Source organism: Apodemus sylvaticus, chromosome 17, assembly GCF_947179515.1.
Source record: "Apodemus sylvaticus chromosome 17, mApoSyl1.1, whole genome shotgun sequence".
Lineage (NCBI taxonomy): Eukaryota > Metazoa > Chordata > Mammalia > Rodentia > Muridae > Apodemus > Apodemus sylvaticus.
In genome coordinates, this window is record NC_067488.1 from 48,226,638 (window position 1) to 48,243,860 (window position 17,223).

Genomic DNA, 17,223 nt, shown 5'->3' on the forward strand with positions numbered 1-17,223 from the left:
TCATCTTCTTCTTCTTCATCACCTCCTCCTTCTTCCTCTTCTTCCTCTTCTTCTTCCTCCTCTTCTCCTTCTTCTTCTTCTCCTTCTCTTTCTTCTTCTTCAAAAGATTTATTTATTTATTATGTGTAAATACACTGTAGCTGTCTTCAGACACCCCAGAAGAGGGCATCAGATCTCATTACAGATGGTTGCGAGCCACCATGTGGTTGCTGGAATTTGAATTCAGGACCTTTGGAAGAGAGTCAGTGCTCTTAACCGCTGAGCCATCTCTCCAACCCTTAGTATCTCTTCTCTTCTCTTCTCTTCTCTTCTCTTCTCTTCTCCTCTCCTCTCCTCTCCTCTCCTCTCCTCTCCTCTCCTCTCCTCTCCTCTCCTCTCCTCTCCTCTCCTCTCCTCTCCTCTCCTCTCCTCTCCTCTTCTCTTCCTTTCTTTTCTTTTCAGGCTGACCTGACTACCTCTGCTGAGAACCATCTCCTTTTGGACAAGCTTAATTTTGACATGAGCTTTGTCAGTGAACCTAGAATTCTCCAGGATGTCTAGACTGGCTGGCCAGCAAGCCCAGCTGGCCTCCCCGGCACTGGGCATAGAGATGACAGCAGCTGTGCGTGCCTTTCCCACAGACCTCCTGTCCACATGGCAATCACTTCACCAACAAAGCTATCTCCCCAGACTGTGTATGTATTCTGTGGTAATATTTTATAATGCATTCACCAACCTGGCAGAACTTTTTTTTTTTTTTTTTTTTTTTTTGGTTTTTTTTAAGACAGGGTTTCTCTGTGTAGCCCTGGCTGTCCTGGGCTCTGCCTGGCTCTGGAAGAACTTATATCCTGTGAGCACGTATATAAAAAATATAAAATTCATGCTCAAAGTACTTTCACAGGGCAGACAAGTAGGCCGCATGTATGTGAGGGACACATTCTTCACTGGATATTGAAGTGAATGGGGGCTGGGGGCTGGGATTTCCTAACCTTAGTTTCCTGTCTCAGAAATGAGCTGGGCGGTGGTGGCGCACACCTTTAATCCCAGCACTTGGGAGGCAGAGGCAGGTGGATTTCTGAGTTCAAGGCCAGCCTGGTCTACAGAGTAAGTTCCAAGACAACCAGGGCTACATGGAGAAACCTTGTCTCCAAAAACAAAAAACAACAACAAAAAAGAAAGAAAGAAAGAAAGAAAGAAAGAAAGAAAGAAAGAAAGAAAGAAAGAAAGAAAGAAAGAAAGAAAGAAGAAAAAAGAAAAAGAAATGGCCTGGCAGTGAGACGACCCAGTGGGTAAAAAGCCTGACTCTTTGAGCCCTATCTCTGGACCTCATGATGGAAGGACTGAACTAACTCTACAAGTTGCCTTCTGAGCTCCACATATATGTTGTGTCATTCACACACACACACACACACACACACACACTAAACAAATAAATGTTTCAAAAATCCTGGGGCTAGAGAGATGGCCCAGTGGTTAGGACACTCGCTGCTCTGACAGAGGTCCTGTGTTGGGTTCCCAGCACCTACATCAGGCATTTCACCACCAACCGCCCTAAACTCCAGTTCCAGGAGATCTGATGCCCTCTTGTGGCTGCTGCCAGTACCAGGCGCACATGCAGCGCACAAACATACACACATACATACACTCTCCCAGAAGAAAGAGGCAACCAGCACAGAAAGAGGAACACACTGGTCCTAGATGGGCTGACTTTGGATCCCGGCTCTACTCTGGGCCAGCCCACTACTCAGTGCCTCAGTTTCCTATTGCATGGCATTGCTTTGAAAGCTGGATATTCTCCATGCTAAGGTGCCTGCTTAACCACACAAGTCCCTGGGTTCATTCCTAGCCCAAGAGTAAACTTCAGACTGGGGATGGAGTTCACTTGGTAGGTAGAGTGCTTGCCCACATGCAAGAAGCTCTGGCCTCAAGCCCCAGTACTATATAGTGTACATGTGCCAGGCATGGCAGCACAGGCCTGCATTCCCAGCACAAGAGGGTCAGAAGTTCGATGTCATGCTCAGTTACCTAACAGGCTCAGATCAAGCCTGGACTACATCTCAAAAATTAAAAGCAAAACTCGGCACTGATGTAAAGGACGCTGAGAGGAGGCTGGGTGCGAGGCTGGTGCTGTGTCTGCTCTTCTATGTTCCAGGCAGCACAGCTAAAGTTTCCGTGGGTCTCTCAAGCTCAAATCTTCCTCCCACCCCCACCCCCCAAGTGCTGCTGGGACATGTATCTCCAAGCTTGACTGGAGGTTTGGTTCTTGACCAGATCAGTGGAAGAAAAGTAAATGGGTCTCTGGCCCAAGGCGGGGACTTGATTGAGTTCTGGACCTCACAGGCCCTTTAAATGTTAAAAATGTGGCTATGTCTGGGTGGTGCTGGGGCAAAAGTGAGTGGATCTCTGTGAGTTTGAGGCCAGCCTGGTCTACAGAGTGAGTTCTGGGACAGCCAGGGCTACACAGAGAAATCCTGGCTCAAAAACAAACAAAGCGTGGCTACAAAATGCAACCTATTGTCTGTGGATGGAGAGGCGACTGCCCTAACTCTCCCAGGACATGGCTCCTCTTCCATTCCCAGGTATAAGGGGGCCTGGCTACCTGTTACCCTGAGGCATCAGGCCAGGTGGAAAGGGACACCTGATGGGCTATGAGCCCTAACTGTAGGCTCCCACACTTGGGTGCTACCCCAGGGCTGTCAGCCTTTGCTTCGCATCTGTGGAAGCGCAGTGGAGCAGTTCACAGGGGAGCACAAAGTGGGCAGAGGAATGTAACTGCCTATCCTTTTTTTTTTTTTTTTCTGAGACAGGGTTTCTCTGTGTAGCCCTGGCTGTCCTGGAACTCACTCGGTAGAGCAGGCTGTCCTCGAATCCTCGAACTCAGAAATCCACCTGCCTCTGCCTCCCAAGTGCCGGGATTAAAGGCATGTGCCACCTCACCTTTAATAGGTAACTGCCTATCCTAACAGGAAGCCACAGCTGCCCCCGCCCCTTCCCCCCAGTCCTCTACCACTTAATATCTGAAAATGGTTAGAAGTTCAGAGGGGGAGAGGCAGGGCGGGGTGCACGACTAGGCTACCCAGAGTAGGAGGTGTGGTGAGAATCCGGGAGTTTTGATTTCTTTTAAAAAACACATAAATAGTATATGAATGCACTTTTGTTTTAACCCCAGGTGTGGGGATGTGGGGCTGCTTCAGATTGGCCACAGCAGATGACTGTGATTTACCTCATGCTCTAGCAGAGGCGTGGTTTTGCCAGTTGCAGATAGTTTCTGTGATTGTGTGACATTTGGAATTCTGAGAACTTCTCAGAGTATAGGTAAATGCTAGGGCCCTGACAGGCATGGTGGAGGGTTGGCTGTTGGTCATTCGGGATGTGTGTGTGCAGTCTGTTAGCAGTCATGCTCAAAGTAGAAACAAAAAGAAATTAGATCCAGAGAGCTCTAGCTCTCTCTTCCCTCTGTCCTTCTTTCTCTCCTATCTAGTGATAGGGGGTTAACAGGGTGGTGGTGGGGGGTGGGGATAAAGGGTGGGAAAAGGAAGAACCCACAAAGTAACAAAAGACTGGCTACAGGGAGGCCTGGCTGCTGATGTGCTGACAGGTAGTGAACACATTTAGGAGCTGCCAGACCCATTTCACAGAGGAGGAAGTAGAGCCTCCTGTTTGACTCACCCTTGACCCACTCTTATATCCCAGTCAAGCTCTGAGATCCTGTGTGCGTGCACACGGCAGGCTGCGTGCGTGGAGGTCAGAGGATAACCTTCAGGAGTCAGCTCTCTCCTACCAAGTGGATTCTGGGATCTTTAGCCTTGACAACAAGCTATTTACCTTCCAGGCCATCTCACTGGCAACGCCCCCCCCCCACCCCTGCCCCATGTAGAATTTGATTTTTATTTTGTTTTTTTTTTTTTTTTTTGGTTTTTTGGATTTGGTTTTTTTCGAGACAGGGTTTCTCTGTATAGCCCTGGCTGTCCTGGAACTCACTCTGTAGACCAGGCTGGCCTCGAACTCAAAAATCTACCTACCTCTGCCAACCAGAGTGCTGGGATGTGCCACCACCGCCCGGTGCAAATAAACATTTTTAATGATTTATTTATTCTTATTTTATGTGCACTGGTGTTTGGCCTACATGCATGTCTGTATGAGAGCATCGAGCCCCTGGAACTGGAATTACAGACAGTCCTAAGCTGCCATGTGGGTGCTGGGAATTAAACTTGGGTTCTCTGGAAGAGCAGCCAGTGCTCTTAACCACTGAGGTGTCTCTCCAGCCCCACCCCTGGGATCTGTTTTTGTTGTTGTTATTGTTTTTTCCGGTCAGGGTTTCTCTATATACTCCAGGCTGTCCTGGAACTCACTCTGTAGACCTGGCTGGCCTTGAACTCACAAATCTGCCTGCCTCTGCCTCACAAGTGCAGGGATTAAAGGCAGGCGTGCGCCACCACTGCCCGGCTGCTTTTAAGATGAGGTCTCAAGTTATCTTAGGCTGGCTTCAAACTCAAAAGGTAGCAGAGGTTGACCTTGAACTTTTGAACCAGTTCTGCATCACATCTGGAGTGCTAGGATATCAGGGTTGAGCCAGCACTAGAGGCTGAAGTCCTGTGGGGGACCCAGGGCTTTGTACAAGCTAGGCTGGCACTTTACCAATTTAGCCACTTCTAGCCCCCACCGCACCTCACCCCTGCTTTCTGATATTTTACAGACAAGAACTCAAGCAGCCCGGGCAGCAGCAGAAAATCACCTTGAACTCCTGATGTCTCTCTCTTACTCCCCCAGGGCTGGGATTGCCGGCACCACCCTGCCCACAGGAATCTTGAACAAATCTTATCCTCCAGTGCGGTCTGCTCCAGAGTTGATCACAGAGCCCTCCAGCTCCCTCTTCCCCTTTTCTTCCACTCGGAATCTCTTCCCTAGGTTCATCCAAGAAGCTGATTCTACATGCCTGGTGGCCTCTGGGCCTACCTCTGGGGCACAGTGTGAGCCTATACTGATCCCCCTGGACCCTGTCCATCTGTTCCAGACCAGAGACTTCCATTCTGGGAGATCTCCCTCCTTGGACCTCTCTCTTAGTCCAAGGCTCCAAATGCACAGCGTCCATTCTGCCCACATTAGCTCCTTTAAGCCTCACACACCTGGGAAAGCAGCTCTGTCTCAGTCCTCAGACGCCGCCCCTCCCCTCCCCCCCGCCCCCCCGGGGGTAGGACCCCTGACCTCTGCTCTCCAAGTGCAGATATTTCCTTCATCTCCCCTCACTCCCTTCCTCTGGGGTTCAGAACGGCGCCCAATCTCTGGCCACCCCTCATTTGTAACACTGTCCAGCCATTCACAAGAATGATTACACACCATACCGGGATGAGTAATAGCAGAAGATGCTTATACGATGTTGAGGGCAAAGCAAGACATAGAAACTGTAAATACAGTATGAGGAAACGACGCCCAACCCCCCCTGAGCACATATAGACTGCAAGGAATACACCCAACTCCCACGGCAGTTCATTTTGGGTCTCAGTAACACTCAGGACACTGTCCCCAGTTTCCTCGGCTCAACAAATAGTCATTCAAGTGCACACTTCTAAAGACAGCATCACATAAAACAGTAATAATGTATTTGTGGTTTAAGTATTTCAGACCAGCTCCTTCCGGCTTAACTTCCCGAGCGCCTCAAATACCTCCAAAGCCTACGTTTTCAAGTTCAGGTAAGTGTGTCTAAAAGACCAGAGACGAGTTTGGGAGCACAGTTCCTCCAGCCACCAGCACCCAGCTCCTTCCGTGCTTTGCCAAGCCTGGCCTCGGAGCTTCTCCTGTGGAGCTTACCTGATGCAGGGAGCTCAGCCTCCGCGACTCGAAGACGCGCACACCTGTCACTCTAGGTGAGGACTCGCACGCCGGCCGGAGCCCTGGAGGAGGGAGTCGGAGGGGGCGGGGCGTGATGTGACGTCACCAAGCCCCGCCCTCGTTTCCCGGTCCCGCCCCGGCTTCCCAGCCCTGGGGGTTCGTGGTTCTCATGCTTGTCGGGTGAGGTGCTGGGCTCTTCTGTCCACACTCCCACCCAGCGTGCCTGGGCTCCTGGCCATCTGCCTGCCTCCTCCCTCCACCCACTCCCCTGTTAATGTGGAGCGGTCAGACTCTAGGTGAAGCTAGCTGGGGCAGGGAGCAGGGATCTGATTCCCTGTGTGTTTTCTTCTCTTTGTACACGCTTCCTACCCCCCACCCCACCCCAGCTTTCCCCTATCCTGCCTCCCCCTGCAAAGGGTTTCGGGAGACAGGATTATGGAACCCTGTGGGCTGAGTAAAGGTCTCCTGGTTGAGAACGCGCTTATGCGCTTACAGTCACTACACACAGGTGGCCCAGGTAAAGAGCTATCCCGAAGCTTTAAAATATGCGTTTGCCTTGGAACAGCAAGGAAGGTTTCCGAATTCTGTCCTAAGAAAATCATCTGCAATACAAGTAATTGTGGGGATATATATATATAATGTATAAACTGGAGCAAATCTTAATGTCCAACAAAGTGTTGTATTGATGAATAGCCAAGTGCACAATGGAATGCTATGCATGCACGCATCAAAGGGTATGTTTACAAACAGCTTATGATCATATGAGGAAATGTTATAATATTAAGGGAATTAAAAGCAGGATGTAGACACAGTCACAGTTGAAAACAAAACACGATTTGTGCACAGGGAAGAAAATGCTCGCTGTGCCCTGGGTGGAGCATGACGGGGCTTGTTCGGGCCTTTCTTTTCAGCCTGGGATGGGCTCGGTTCGCTGCGCGGAGACCTTTTACTTTGCTCCTGTGCTGAGGGCTTTGTGAACGTGAGGCGAGCACTCTTCCACTAAGCCTTCCCTTCCTGAAAAGTCTCCATTAGCAGGGCCTGCCCCTGCACAGCCCCTAACTGTCCTCAAGAGGGGCAGGGGTGTGCCTGGAAGGGGGAAGAGCTAAACTTCCCTGAGTTTGGAGGAGGAAATGAAGGTTTGAGAGGCCCCTTCTCCAGTCACATGACTAGAAGGGGTCAGAGAAGGGCGACTCTGTCCCAAGGCCAACCAGGCCACTTAAACTGACTTTCAGGAAACTCCCAGGCCAAGAGGGCCACCGGCCTCAGTTAGGCTAAAGGAATTGGGAGGTGGTGGCCCTCTGCAGTAGCCTCAAAGGAGGTCCATGATTTGGGGAACCACGTTGTGTGAGGACAGTCCAGCCAGCCCTCCTGTAGCAGGCGAGCCTCTCAGGACCTAGGAGACCCTGAGGTGACCGCAAGAGGCTCCCGGGGTGGGTAGAGGACTCTGCTGCCAGTTCATTTAATTGCTTCTGTAGGCTTTCTGACTAGGTGGTAGTAAGCTCAACACTTGGAGGATTGAGTTTGAGGACATCCGGAAAGAAAAAATGGACGTTTCAGACATGCTTTCGTGAATATCTTTAACAAACAGCTGGTTCTCTAAGACCCCCAACACCAAGGATATCCCATCATTCCATGCTCCACATCAAGTACCCATGATCTGTCTCTTCAGTGTGCACACCCCTCCACATCACCATCATCACCACCACCACCATCACCATCACCATCATCACCACCACCACCATCACCATCATCACCACCACCACCATCACCATCATCACCACCACCATCACCATCACCACCACCACCATCACCATCATCACCACCACCACCATCACCATCATCACCACCACCATCACCATCATCACCACCACCATCACCATCATCACCACCACCACCATCACCATCATCACCACCACCATCACCATCATCACCACCACCATCACCATCATCACCACCACCACCATCACCATCATCACCACCACCATCACCATCATCACCACCACCACCATCACCATCATCACCACCACCACCATCACCATCATCACCACCACCATCACCATCATCACCATCACCACCATCACCATCATCACCACCACCATCACCACCACCATCACTAAGTGCTCCTGAGGGGCAGGAGAGGTGGCTCAGCAGTTAATGATACTCACTGCTGGTGCAGAGCCTCAGGTTCAATTCCCAACACCCACATGGTTCACGACCACCCACAACTCCAGACCCAGGCGACCTGACACCCTTTTCTGACTTCCATGGGCACGACATGATTGTGCACATACAGTCAAAGAACCCAAACAACCACAACAAAATCAATAGTTTTAATAATTTTTTTTTGTTTTTTGTTTTTTGTTTTTGTTTTTTTGAGACAGGGTTTCTCTGTGTAGCCCTGGTTGTCCTAGAACTCACTCTGTAGACCAGGATGGCCTCAGAAATCTACCTGCCTCTGCCTCCCAAGTGCTGGGATTAAAGGCATGCGCCACCACCGCCTGGCTGTTTTAATAACTTTTTACATTAAAAATAAATAACACCCTCCCTCCCTCCCTGACTCCCACCACCCATACTCTCTCCAGGATCAGCCCACACCTTCCCCCACCTCACCCTACCCACCCCCTACATAAACCCTACCCAGCTCGAACCTGCATTTTTCTTATTTTTCTTGTGACTAGCTACTATTCTTAGTCATATTTACATTACATTGTTTTTCTTATTTTTTTTTCCTAGGGACTCTTTACATATTAAAGAAAGTAGGACATGTTTTTCCTTCTAGACTGCTGAAAAATTTTTGGTGGTGGGCACTTCCCATTGAGACTGGGGGCTTCTTTTCAGATGGGTGGTCTGGGGATCTGGCCTTTGACTCAGGGTCAAACACTGGTTCGGGCCTTGAGCCCTTTTCTGGGGTAGAGCTACCGACCCTCCCTACTCTATTTCCAAAGCTTCTTGGTTTGTTTTGTTTTTTAGACAGGAGGCCAGGCCCCTGCAGTGCTGGGGTTATCTCCGTGTGGTCGGTTGTTTGGTGCCCATCAGGTCTCCCACACCTGGGAGAACAGCCAGACTTCACTCTCAGTGTGTGGGGCCCTCATCCTCCGACACCTGGCCAGCGCTCTGAGGACTCCTCACTCCATAGCAATGTCTACTCACCCCAAGCATGCCATGGGCCTGTCTCTCCTGCTTCCTCTGCCCAAGGGCAGACATCTGTGGTAAGTTGTCCTTGGCCACAGCTCAAAACACACCTCAGGCCTTACTCAGGTGGCAGACCAACCCCTCTGCCTCCACTACATCTCAGCAAACTCCTACACCTACCTTGAAGGCCAGCTGGGGTTCTCCTTCCTCTGGGAAGACTTTGCTGTCTTCCCTCTTTGATGGCCCCTCCATGTCTAGGCTCACCAAAGCAATAACTCCTGAGGTGAATTACCAAATGACTCATCAAAGCCCCCCCCCCCACACCTTTGTTCTCCAGGCCTTGGTTTCCTCATTTTAAAAGGGCTATCCTGGTGTAAAGCCAGCCACCAGAAAGAGCTTTGAAATTGACTTGTCCAATAAGTCAGTTTGTGTTAGGTGTCCAGCCCAGTCTCAAAGTAAGGAGTACCTTACTTCGGGGAGCCTCCCGCCCTGTTGGGAACTGGTTTAAAGAGTGTGGCCTGTTTCTCCTTTCTCCTGCCTGCTCTGAGATGGCTCAGCAGGTAAAGGTCCTCGCTGGTGAGCTTGACCACCTGAATTTGATACCCAGATCCACATGATGGAAGGAGAGAAATTCAGATGGAAGAAAACAGGTACCAGCCCTGTAGATGACCAAGCCAGCTTATCGGATGGGCTAGCCTGGGAATCTCCCAGAGCCGGGAGTACAAGCTGACCTGGGGCTTCTATTGAGCCCAGCAAAGAGGGTCAGGAGTTCAATCTAGGTTTCCTGGTCCTTTGTCCCAAGTGGGCCATCATTGTTTGCCTAATTCACACTGCATTTTTGAAGCACTAAGCACACTGTCCCCAGGGCTGGGGTGGCTGTCCCTGGCTCACCAGGGACTTCATTCAGCAGCAGTCATTCGAAGTTTACATCGGATCAAGCCAAGCGTGTTCCAGCTTTCTGAAGAAGACAAGATTTACCAGGAAATGTAATTAGCTGTGGGTTTTGTTTTTTTTTTTTTTTTCATAAGGAAATCATCAGGATTGCTTTTCTGATTGAATCATAGCGCCTCCTTTCAAGATTTGGGGTTTTTCCCTACTCTGGAACTTGTCTAGATCTTTCCAAAGAGTTCCCAACATCTCCTTGGTTTGTTCTGAAGGCTGTCCCTACTGAAGCCAAGCCCTGGTAACCTCCAGAGATGGCCCCACCTGGCCTCCTGCCTCTTCCCCCAGCACTGAGGCCTAGAGGGTCAAGGAAAGTCCTGGGGTGCAGGAGGGAGAGGAGGAGCTCCCCCCCCTGTGGAATTCTAATACTGTTAGCATTTGCTATTAAGGTTATCAACACAGAGATTGGAGACCAGGCTGTGTCTGCTCCAAATCACTCACTGGTGTAGAAAAGCCCTGACTTTTCAGGCTGTGAATTGCCCCAGGCGCTGGTATTTTTATAAGAAGCTTTTTTTTTTAATGTTAGACAAGGTCCTAGCTAACCCCAGCTGTTCTACAGCTCTTTGTGTAGACCGGGCTGGCTGGGACACAGGACCGAAACAGAAGCTCCACACGGCGATTTGCAAACCTGGTTCCAGAACTCTCCTGGGGCTAGCAGCACACCAAGACCAACATGGCTTCTGCCTTTATCTCCGCCTTAGGTGCCTGCTCAGTCTCCTCCCCTAAGCAGGAGTTCAGCATCACAATCCGTCATGACTGGCACAAGAAGGTTCTAGAAATATGATTCCTTTCTGGACTGAAAACAAAACAATTTCTCATTTCTCCTAGAACTGTGTGCCTCTGGTCCCTGAGTGCTGGGGCCAAACATGTGTGCCACTAGCCAGCGGGCTGACAGCAGCTTTCGGGTCAGAAGGAAGGTGGCAGTCCCTGGTGGACCACAGCACCTCCTGTGAGGCACCACCCACCCACACAGACCCACAAATGACCTATTCCTGGGACAGAGAGGGGCCTCCCTCCATGCTTCTTGAGAAGAATCAAAACTTTGGGGCTACGTGGATCTCTTAAATTCATATTAGGGGAACCAGGCCTGGGAACTCATCAGACACCCCTAGACCACAGATAGAGTATAACTCCCTCGCCTGGACCACATACAGTGATGGGCACCTCACTCCTCCAATGGCAAGGCCACACACCAACCATCCAATACCTGGGGTGCATGTCGGGTTCAGAAGACTTGGTCTCCGCTATTGGTGGTGTCTTTGCAACTGCATCCTAGGCTAGACCTGGACCGTCTCCTCCTTCCTGCTCTGAGCCCAGTCAGCCTTTTACTTTGCAACGGAATCCTGCAGCTTCCTTCAACCCGATCCCAGGATCCCAGCGGCAGTTCTCAGGCCGTCTCCAGCAGCAGCAGCGGCTCCCTCCCAGACCCTCCGCCCAGGGAGAAGCCTCTAGGACTCTGCTCAGCCCCATCAGTTCAGATTCATTGTGTAACCCACATACGTGCACAGAGACACATGTATATTTATTGTGTGCTGTATGACATGAGAGTTAATATTAGTTATTAGGATTGGAATAAAAGGGGGCTAGAGAGATGGCTCAGTAGTTAAGAGCACCAGCTGCTCTTCCAAAGGACCCAGGTTCAATTCCCAACACCCATATAGCAGCTCACAAATGTCTGCAACTCTGGGACAATGTTGGCGCACACCTGTAATCCCAGCACTTCGGAGGCAGAGGCAGGCAGATTTCTGAGTTCGAGGCCAGCCTGGTCTACAGAGTGAGTTCCAGGACAGCCAGGGCTGCACAGAGAAACCCTGTCTCAAAAAAACAAAACAACAACAACAACAACAACAAAAAAGAAGGTTAAAAAAAAAAAGTCTGCAACTCCAATGCCAAGGGACCTGACAACCTCACACCAATGCACATAAAATAAAGTGAATTTTTTTTTTAAAGATTGGAATAAAAGAATATACACGTGCTCCAGTCAGGCAACCAAGGCAGGCAGAGTATATGACAAGTTGCTGTCATTCAAACCTCTGGTAGTGGTACATGCCTTTAATCCCAGCACTTGGAAGGCAGAGGCAGGTGGATTTCTGAGTTTGAGGCCAGCCTGGTCTACAGAGTGAGCATAGATCCAGGGCTATGCAGAGAAACCCTGTCTCAAAAAAAAAACAAACCCCTGCCTGCTTCCCCAAAAATAAAATAAATAAATAAATTCACAAAGCTTAGAGGTTTGGGTTTTTTTTTGTTTGTTTGTTTGTTTTTTGTTTTGTTTTGTTTTTGAGAGGCCTCAGCCTCCCAAGTGCTGGGATTAAAGGTGTGCGCTACCATCGCCCAGTTGTGAATTTATTTTTATTCAGAGTATGTTCCTCTGTTTCTGGAATAGCATGCTCAGGGTATAAAGCAAGTGTTTTCTATTTCCTTTCATATACATATATTTTGTGATAAAATAGCAGTGACCCAGGCTTCAGACCTTGGGTAGCGTTTAGTTCTTTCCCAAGATGTTTTCTGGCCATCCCCAAACAGGACTACGGATTCTGTTTACGGTAAAGGCGGGCCTTCTCACTGCCCACCCCTCCAACGCCCGTCCTTGGCTACTTCTTGCCTGTTAAGGGAAGTGCAGGCTGCAGGGCAGGCTGAAAGTAAGACCTATTCTGCCCATGAGGGTTCCAGGTCTCAGCTTTCCCACCTGTAAATTGGGGGTAAGAATCCCACCTTGAGGACTTCCCAGACGTGAGGCCCAGTGCAGGCATCCAGCGGGGTCCTCTCCTCCCTCCCACCTGAGGAGGACCAGAGCAGTCTGAGAAGTCTGAGGTCCATGTAGCCTGCCCTGTCCTGAGATGGGCCTGCAGTGCAGGGCTGGAGTCGCTATCCAAAGAAGGAAATTCTTTGAACTTCTTAAGGATGATAGGATGAGGATGGGGGTGGTGATGTCATAGCTCTGGCCACGCCTCGACATTCCAGCAGGCGGGGCTGGCTCAGTGAGTGCTAAATAGGTGCCCAGCCAACTGCTGCAGGGATGATGACCTTGGCCGCCGTCCCCTGGCATGCCACACCCACCGGTTTTGAATCTCGATGCCACCTTCTCCTGACTAAGCACTTCCTATGGGAATGACTGACTGCTTGGTAGGTCACATTTTTTCAGAAGATTATAACCAAAGCCCAGAGAAGGGGAGACACTTACCTAAGGTCACACAGTAAATGTGGGACAGGGCTGGAACACAGAGGATTCTCCAGATCCTGCCTGTATATTTAGTGTATGCTGGGTAGGATCTGGATTTGGGACTGGAGAGCACCCCGTATCCATGTGGGCAGCACTCAGAAAAAAAGCAAGGTCACTATGTAGACCGATAGACAGATGGGGTTAGCCTGGAACTCACTATTTAGTCCGATAGAGAAGGTTAGCCCAGAACTCACAGAGATCCAGCTGCTTCTGTCCCCAATGCTGAGATTGAAGGCATGTGCTGCCACATGCGGCTCAACTTTCTTTTGAGACAGGGTCTCCTGTAGCCCAGGTTGGCCTTGAAATCCTCCTAAGGGCTGAGCTTATGGGTATGCGGCACCACAGACAGCCTCTGTTTACTTCTCGTTAGTTTTTAAAATGAAAGTAACTACTAAAATAGTAGTGACGTGGATGCCACCTGAGCCTTGCTATTCCCGAGGTCTCGAGTTGCCACCGCACACTCACAATGCTGCACAAACATCACCACCATCTGTCTCTGGAACTTTCCATCCCCACCAACTGAGACTGCGCCCTTAAAATGCCAGCCCCGCAGCCACCCCCGCCCCGCCCCGAGAACTCAGCCTTCTTCTCTCCGTCTCCACTCCAGGTTCCTCACACAAACGGACCCAGATACACAACCTCCCCCTTTGTTTTGTGGTGGGGGAGTGAGGGGGTTGTGCTGGGGGTTCATCCTCGGGCCTTGTGCATGATTGGCAGCACCCTACTACTGAGCTACACAACCAGCCCAAACCTGTTCCTTTCTTAAAGTCTGAGGCAAGCCGGGCAGTGGCGGTGGTGGTGCATGCCTTTAATCCCAGCACTTGGGAGTCAGAGGCAGGCAGATTTCTGAGTTCGAGGGCAGCCTGGTCTACAGAGTGAGTTCCAGAACAGCCAGAGCTACACAGAGAAACCCTGTCTCAAAAAAAACAAATCCAAAAAACCAAAAAAAAAAAAAAGAAAAAGAAAAGAAAAAAAGAAAAAGAAAAAGAAAAAGAAAAAGAAAAGGAAAAAGAAAAAGAAAAAGAAAAAGAAAAAGAAGAAAAAAGTCTGGGGCAGGTGCCCCCTCTAGGAATAAGACCAGGGGTTTGGACAAGAAGTGTTAGGCCTCACCCGCCCCAGCCCAGACCCCACCCAGCTCTTGCTGAGGCCTCAGAGCTCTTCACAGGCTTTGACCCTCTGCTCTCTGCTTGCAGAAGAAAATTCCTCCCATTGTTTTGAATTCCATGCCGATGATGATGGTGATGATGACGATGATGATGATGATGATGATGATGGTGGTGGTGATGCTGCTGCTGCTGGTGACAGTGAGCAGGAGGAATCTCAGGCTCTCATTGACACCGTCTCTGGAACTAACATCCTTCTTGACCAGGGTGGGCTCCGGAAACCAGCACCATGTCTTTGCCACCCTCTGGCAAGACGGAGCCTAGCCGAGTTGGCTGTGAGGTGGCGGGAGAGGCAGGCCCCAGCTGATCTCTGCCCCTCACCTCCACACACCCTGCTTGTCCCTGCCTTTCTTTCTCTTCTGGACCTCGAGGCCCTGGAATCCTGGGGTGCTCTGGGTCCCTGTGGCTGAAGGGCTTTCACAGGCTTGGCTTGGTCACATAGCAGAGGAAGTTGCTCACAGCCAGCCTTTCCTGAAGCCCCAGCTGCCCTGCTTGGTAATCATCGCCTGATACCTGGGCTGCCGGGAAAGGCTGGGAACACCGGGGCGCGGAGCAGAGCAGAGCAGAGCAGAGCAGAGCAGAGCAGAGCAGAGCAGAGCAGAGCGTGCTCTAGGTCAGCTTTGATAAATTCACTCTCCTCCACAGACTCTGGGCTCAGGAGACACATAAGGAAGCAACCCTTAGGATCCCTGCACAAGGTGATGCCCAGAGCTATGCAGAGGCAAGCTCGGCAGCCATCTTTCCAGGTGTTGGCTAAGCCTCAGCTCTAAATAGGATTCAAGATAGCCACTCCCCTCCGTGGGTGGAGCCGAGGTACCCAGAGACCCAGACAAGGCTCGGTGAACATCTCTCCTTGTTTTCTTTTCTGTGTGAAGCCATAGCTCAATGCGGACATGCCCAGAGAGGGGTCAAGTTAGTGAGAACCCCACTTTGTAAGCAGAGACACCAGATCAAATCCTCGGGGATCGATAGATCTGAAATAACCTCGCACACAGCATAGCTCATGTGATACATGGGGAAAGAGGCGCTTGGGGCGAGACTACACAAAGGTTTTAGCGCCAAGATGTATCCTTTGGTCCCTGTACCGCGTGCCCCTTGCTGCCGACCCAGGCTGGAGCACTCAGGCTGCGCTCGGCTGCTGCCCCCGTGTGGTCACCTTGGGAACTACAGGCAAGTCGCGCTCCTAGTCGGTCCTGGCCTGAGCACGTGCGCATTCATTCTGGCAGATGTATTCTGAGCCGGTTATATGATGGAGAAACACCCACTGGTTTCTCTCTTTGCGGAAAAAAAGCTCCAGCCCACGCATGTTGCAGCTAGATGTGTCCATTCTGAGTGAGTGTGTCAGAAAGTCCGAGCGGTGGTCAAGCGGTGCCCGATAGAAAAGCCTGAAACCAGCACACCTTGGTCCTCCAGAATTATGATGTGCAAAGAGACACCTTGGTATTCCCGCCAGCGCTAACCAGGAGAGCCCGCACCTACTATGAAGATGCCATCCCCTCCCCCCATCCCCGACTTCCCTCCAGCCCCCCTTTTACAGGTGGTATACTTGGAACTGAACCTGCCCCTGTAGCAGCAAGACTGGAGGGAAACCTGGGACTCTCTCTGGGAGAAGTTTTTAGCAGGTGGGGCCTGGGAATGGGACCAGGAGAAGATGGCTCCAAGAGTGTGTTCAGGATTGTGGCGCTGGCCTGAGGAGGAGGAGGAGGAGGAGGAGGAGGAGGAGGAGGAGGAGGAGGAGGGGTGAGCGCAGAGGAAGGGTGAAAGGTATCGGGATCCTTACAACCCCGGACCTGGCCATGCTCCATTGGCGTGAGCTCAAGGTCTACAGCTCTAGTGGGGAGCAAGCCAGGCCAGGCACCAAGGACACCAGCGGTGCGGAGTACTGAGCTTCAGTACCCCAACCTCTTGCCCTATAGCATTGCTGCGGGGAAGCTGGGCAGGGACGGGGACAGGAGCCCGGAGCCCATGGAGGGGGCAGAGCCGATTCAGAGCACCCACAGAGACAGCTCCATTGGTAGTCATGGAGTTACCTCGCCTCTTGGAGGCTCAGGTCTAAAATGATGAGAAATGTCCTTCTCAGCGGGAGAGCTGGCCCAGCCCCTCGCCTGCTGCAGCAGTCAGGAAAGCAGACCCTGCCCCCTACCTAGGAAACACAGTAGAGTTGATCCTGATGTCGCGGGCACAGGAGAGCCAGCCCTGAGGACGTGAGAGTGGGAGCGGTGGCTTTGCCTCTTGCTGGCTTTGGCATTGGATGGGCTAGCAGGGGCGGAGCCGGAGAGCTCCCCCTAGTGGTGGGGATTCTAGAGAGCTGGCAAGCTGAGCAGCTCAGACCCCTCCCGGCCCAGTTCCAGGGCTTTGAGTTGACCCACACCAGCGTCTACCCCATCAATGAACTCCTGGAGCGACTAAGGAACTGGTCCTGCAGATACAAACCGACAGGATCTCCATGACACAGGGCAACAGAGGCGTCCCAGGGAGGTTCCAGTATTGATAAGGTAGCAGAACCCAGAGGCCTTGAACCAGTGCAAGGACTCATTACAATGAACATTTACAAGCAACAATGGGTGGACAAGAGGGTGTACTGTGGGACACACTGAGACACACTACAGTTTCCACAAGGAGATTTTTTTCTTTTTGAGGGGTGGGGGTACAGGTATGAGGAAACAAGGGAGATGGGTGGGACTGGGGTGCATGATGGGAAATTTCATGAAGAACCAATAAAATGTTGTTTTTAAAGAGATGTCCCTCTCTAAATGAAATGCTGATTTTTAAATCGATCTGGAGGAGTTTCTAAGTTTGTCTGCACCATGCTGGGACCTCTGCATGCCAGCCAGTGCGGAGCCACACTCCCAATCCTTGGGAGAATTCGAATTTTTAAAGGTGGTGTTTTAATTAATTAACTAATGACTTAATTTCCATTTTTGATACAGGGTCTCTTTGTATAAAGCCCAGGATATC